At 44.0% G+C, this 6,000-nt stretch overlaps 1 protein-coding gene across 8 annotated transcripts in view; it reads right to left on the reverse strand.

Annotated features, from left to right (window-relative positions):
* The window catches only part of Btbd10 (BTB domain containing 10), a 55,695-nt gene extending 52,565 nt beyond the window's left edge, over nucleotides 1-3,130 (reverse strand). For 4 of the 8 annotated variants that reach the window (XM_021166516.2, XM_029479655.1, XM_021166515.2 and 1 more), the window contains exons 1-2: nucleotides 2,958-3,130; nucleotides 2,618-2,704 (exon numbers count right to left, since the gene is read on the reverse strand). The gene's annotated coding sequence lies outside the window, so the exon portion shown is untranslated. The other 4 variants (XM_021166512.2, XM_021166508.2, XM_021166517.2 and 1 more) reach the window with 3 other exon arrangements.
* Between the last annotated feature and the right edge of the window lie 2,870 nt (nucleotides 3,131-6,000).

A 6,000-nucleotide genomic window follows, 5' to 3' on the forward strand; every position in this document is an offset into this window, starting at 1 on the left:
TTACTAGAAAGAAGAATTTAAGTCAATGCTTTCTGTAAAGAAGAGGCACCAAAAGAATGTCTGTTTCACATCACACTTTCTTTCTCCCATTCCCAAGCTTCACACTCTCCCCATGCACCAGGGGATCCGTATGTCCTCTGGTAAAAGTCAATACCCAGGGACACAGTGTGGTAAGGTATAGCAAATACTAAGTATTCAAATCCTGAAATGGACTGTAGATGGTATCCTGGACTTAATTTTACATATTAGGTACAAGTATAATAAAGACCTTCTAAATAAGCTAATATACTCTTTTAAGCTACTTATAAATCAAATAATAAACACAAATCAATAAAGTTTCTTCAGTTATTCCCACAGTAAAATGTTAATATAGTCCCTCTTAAAGTATATATTTCAAGGTTATCAGTATATGCCTGCAACTGTGACAAGTACCAAATGAATTCTCATGTATACATATCTATGGGAAACTTTACTGGTTAGGCACAGTAACAATAATTAACAGTAAGATAGAAAAATTGTAATATACCCTAGTAAAACGTTTCTGCGACTAGAGTATACATCTTAGCAACTTTAGCATGATTTTCTTCTTTCCCTATAAAGTTAGGGATGTTCACTTTTCTCACATACAAGCAGCATATTATGGCTTCTTGTTGACATAGACGAATTAGTAACAGCACTACTTTTGTACTGTGGGCCATCATTAAATAAAATAAGGGTTCTTGACCACACTGTGAAATTATCAGTCAGTCTGATAAACAAATTACTACTAAAGTAGCAGGTGGATGGGAGCATATCCTAGTCAGATTCACTGGAGAAAGGGGTGGTTTACATTCTAGGCAGGGTATTGTGAGAAACACGATTTTATCATTGAACTTGGAATAGTATGCAACTTAAAAATTATGTGCTTATTTATAGATTTTTTTCCATTTAATGATTTCAAACCAGCAATAAACTACAAAAAAACAAAAGTGTAGACAGACAATGAGAGACTAGAAATTAACTGTTTAATCTGTAGCCCTATATTTAAAGGGCACTAAACTATTTTATTAAGAGCTGACATTTTTCAGTTTTTCTAAAAATTTATAATTCCAAACTGACATAGTTGACTTAAGCTTGTTTCTAGTTATAAAATTAATTCTGACCTATATACAGCTTCCTAAGCCAAGACATAAAACATAGCTCTAAAATATTTTTATGTTAAAATAAAACTGGGTTTGGATGGGTCACATGAAGGTATCTTTGTTTTACTTGTCAATATTTCAAATATCAGGAAATCGCACTTAAAATTCTAGAGTTCCTATATTCTAAGAAGGCTGACAACTGATTGCACACTTATATACACAATTAATCAGACGGACTGAATACTGCTCAGAGGACAGAAGCTCTCAAGTGCACTGACATGCTCATTATCTGTCTAGTACCTGAAGGCATGTGAAACTTACTCATTCTTATCTCTCTGAGAGACACAGAGTATCTCCAGTTCACTTGTACACTTCATGAGACCATTTAAATGTAAATGGTCACAAAGCAGACCACAGTTCTTTGTGATCTCATTTAATGTTAAAAAAAAATACACAAGTCTTTGAAGAACAGAACAAAATTCAGACTTGTGGGAGGATAACACAGGAGGTAAAAAGCCCACCTGGAAGTTTGAATAGTGTGAAAATATCTAACAACCCAAACATCTCGTGGAACTTTCTGAACGCCATCGCTCTGGGTCCTAACCACACTCTCCTGTTTCTGAAGCGCCCTTCTTACCTCTTCTCAACCCCGAAGAATAAACGCTGAGTGCTAACCTCTGTGCTAGAGAAAACTACTAAGCCTAAAACCTTCAAAATTAACTCATCTTTATCTCCCATTTAGTAATTTTCCAAGTACTTTCTACTGCTTTCTGCTTAATATTCAGCATCAGTCCTTGGTTCACCGCCCACGACTGAGTTCTAGATGGACTCTCCAGCGCAGGAACTTGTTCAGTCTTTACATTCACATGTCTTATTATATCTTTCCGTCCAATTTCTACAGTCTATTTCATTCGAAATTCATCCCTAAACCCCTCTCTAAAAAGTTTGGATCAAATTGGGCTAGTGGGGCAAGAGAAGAGTGGGAGGCAGGCAAGAACAGAAAGAAACCCAACTGCCAATCAATACACTGTACTGCTTCATGCAGCTTGTTAACTGAAATAAAAAGCGTGCAGACTCTTACATGGCTATAAAGTAATTTCATATACTAAGTGCACAAAGTGGGAAACTTTTTTTTAGTCTGTCGTGGACTCCAAATACCAATAAGAGGCTAAGACTCAAAAATTTAAAGAGAAAAAAAAAAAAAAAAAGACATGGGAACCCGGGAAAGACCGAGGTTAGGGACACATTGACAAACTAAATGAAATCTCAGGTCCCCTCCAGCCCATACCCCCAAAATCAGGGGTGTCAGAGGGCTTGTGACTCACAGAGAATAAATCTGAACCCTTTCTGGGCAAGTTAGAGTGGGAAACCAAGCTTTACCCTCGTTGAAACGGTTACAGAATAAAAGCACACAGCAGCACATCACAGGTGTCTCATCCTCCATCCGAAGGGCGACTCCCCCACCACCTTATCCCTAAACTGGGAGCCTTACTCACCGCCCTATTGTGATGCGCCTTCTTCGGGTTGTCGCCGCGGTGACCCAAAGATGACAGGAAAGGGGCGGGGCACTGGGTTACTCTGCCCTGGAAAGGAGGTTGGAAAGGAGGTGTGAGAAAATAGCCTTTTTTCCCCCTGGGGAAAGGCCTCCAGACTCCTAACCCAAAAAACAGCACCCTTCCCCGCCTCTCCGGACCCGGTGCTCGAGCGGGCAGCCCGGAGCACCGCGCCCCACGCTCCTGGAGCCGCCGCCAGCCTCCCGGACCCCGGTTCACAGCATCTAGCCTCGCCCTCGGCTTCCACTACAAACCCAGCCGCCCGCACCCGGCCCGCTCCAACCTGCTGGCCCCTGAGACGTCCACCGAGGGTCGAGGAGAAGAGCTCCGAGAGAGAGCGACGCTCCGCTCCCTCAGCCCACTGAACCGGACCCCTCCGGTGCTAGGTATGAGGCGGCCGCTCCACCGGCTGCGCCTACCAGAGCTGCCCCGGCAGGTTGCAGGCCGGCTCCTTAGCTGCTTCTCGCGAGACTTCGCACTACGAAGAGGTGAGGCGAGGCGAGTTCTCGCGCGAAGGACGGAGCTCCTCCCACAGTGGGCGTGGCGCCGGGGCACGGAGAGGCTGAGTAGAGTCTCTGGGGTCTCGGCTGGCAGTGCTGTCCCGTAGCTTCCCCGCGAGCGCTTCTCTGCGCGGTCAGCCAAGAGCAGTCTCAGGCCACCTCCACACCTCTGAGCACACCCTCACCCCACGCTTCCTGTCACCGTTAGGCAAAAGCCGGACGGCGTCTCCGGGCCAGTAAAAGCAGTGCCTGGGAGACTTCTAGGAGAGCGTTTCTGTCAGCAGGGCGAACGCCCGGATCGCCTTCCTCCGCGGGGTCCGCGAGCTGGTACGGGCAGCAACGAGGCGTTGGCAGGCGGTGGTCCGGAGGTCGCCGCTTCCCTGCGGCCGCCGCTTGGTTTGCAACGCTCTGCTTGGTTTGAAACCCTCTGTTGGCGGGAACCGGTGCACCAGATGACACGTCTGCGGTGGCGCCACCTCTGGGACGTGGAGAATCACCTGAATCGGATGAGTTTCTGGCGGGCAAAAGCTCGCCAAAGTAGCGCTCCGGTGTCACAGAATCCACCGTGTGCCTGGTGGGAGGCTCTAAAAGAGATGGAAAAGTGAGGAAGTCACCTCCCTAGCGCTCAAAACTCTCCCCTCCCGGGACTCAGACCCACAGAGGAAAGGGTAATCCTCTTTATGCTTGCTACAGAACATGCTCCCCATAGTGAGTGAGCTGTAGGAGCTGATCTGAGACAATCTTGTTGAGAACCCCTCAGTGCGTTGCTCGCTCCGCTGGTCTTGGGATTGCGGAGGGTGGCAGAAGCTGAAAGATTGAGTTCCAGGTGTTTCTGGGCTAACCTGAGATCTCATCTCAAAAAGCAGCCCTCCACTAGGGAGTGGCATTTGAGTCCAATTTTAAAGATCAGTAGAAGTTCCCCCATTTTGAGAAGAGAGGGAAGGGCATAAACAAAACCCAATACATGTTTCAGTATTTTGGTAAGAAAACTGTTTTGTGAAAAGAACTTTGTTTAAAATCTAGTTACTGTAAGAAAAAATTCCTTGGGTCCCATATGTGATACCACGTGTTTTTCAAACCAACATTTATGCTAAGTAAGTTAGCATTTGAAGTGGAAAACTGGTAGCAGGCATACTTTCCTCCTGAAAATACTTAAATATCAGAGACCAAAGGAAGACAAAGATTATTGTTACATAGCGTACACGTTTTTATAGCCAACATTCTACATTCTTGGAAATTGCTGAAAATCTTAAAAACATTGTAAAAAGAGCAAGCTAATGAGGCTTGAATATGAATAATGTTCAAAGAAACCTCAAGAAAACCCTCAACAATAGCAAAGTCCTCCCCAATCTTGATACAGTTTTCTGTAATTTATCTCAAATAAAGTAACTGTAGCACAAGTTGGGGGTAAAGATCAAACTGGATTCTTCATTCCCTTATGTCTAAATTTAAGCCATCATTTTTCTAATGAAAGGTTTTGACCAGGCCATGGTGCATGCCCTTAATCCCAGCACTCAAGAGGCAGAGGCAGGCAGTTATGTGAGTATGCAGTTGCATATGTGTGCATGCTGTGGAAGCCAGAAATTGATGTTGGCATTTCCCAGTAATCCCCCACTGTATTTTGGGAGACAGTGTCCCTCACTGAATTTGGAGCTCTTAAATTCTGCTAGGCTGGCTAGCCAGCCAGCTCCAGGGATCCTCTTATCTCTGTTTCACCAGCACTGTTTAGGAACTCAGTTCCTAGTGCTTGTGTGGCAAGCACTTCATCAGTTGTGCAATCTCACAATCTCACAGCCTAAATAACCTAAGTTAATTGATTTTTGTTGTTGTTGTTTGTTTGGTTTGTTTTTTGAGGCAATCTCAAATACTTCTAGCCTAGGCTGGCCTGAAATGCTCAGGTTAGCTTCCAACTTGAAGTAGTCATTCTGCCTCAGCCCTCTTGAGTACTGGGATTATATCTATGACTAATCGAAATCTATCCCAAATCAAGGTTCTTTTATTACACTGCAATCTTAATTGCTAATATTAAATCTCAAGTCACACTTGTCACACAACAAAATATGAGCTACACAACAGAAAAGAAAAAAAAAGTGTCCACAGTATTGTGTTTTATAAAGAAAGAAAGAAAGAAAGAAAGAAAGAAAGAAAGAAAGAAAGAAAAGAAAGAAAGAAAAAGAAAGAACCAGGAATATCCTTGGCCAGGGATCTATATGGTGAGGTAGAAGGGGGTGCCTCTGTGGGCCCATGCTGAGTCATCCCTTCTCCCTGAGGTACCAGCTATAGTATAATATATATGGATATAATATGGAATAGAGTTTATTTAGGGCATGGAGAGGGGAGTTGAGGGAGTAGAGGAAGAGAATGGAAGAGAAAGAGGAGAGGGAAAGAGGCCAGCTAGGAACATGTGGAGAGAGAGAGAGGGAGGGACATGAGAGAGGAAGAAGGGGCAGAGAGGAAGAAGATAAGAGAATGGGGAGGGGACAAACAGCCTTTTTAATAGTGATTTGGGCATACCAGGCTGTTGCCAGATAACTGGGATGGAGCCTAGAAGGAATGCTAGCACACAAAACTCTAAGGACCTTTACTGAAGGTTAAAGGCTTAAGGCTGATCCAAATGCAAAAGAGAATCATAATAGATAAAATAGTAATACAAGGAACTCAATCCCAGAGCTGTTCTGTGGCAAAGCTGCCAAACCACCATTGGTTCAAGGCCTCAAAGCTGGCTTAGGGCACAATGGATCCAGATGAATGGAAGTTCAACTGGAGAGATAAACAGAAGTCCAACAGAGAGATAAACAATTCTGGAGACAGTCTACATTTGTTAAT

This window comes from Mus caroli, chromosome 7 (assembly GCF_900094665.2).
Source record: "Mus caroli chromosome 7, CAROLI_EIJ_v1.1, whole genome shotgun sequence".
NCBI classification, from domain to species: Eukaryota; Metazoa; Chordata; class Mammalia; order Rodentia; family Muridae; genus Mus; species Mus caroli.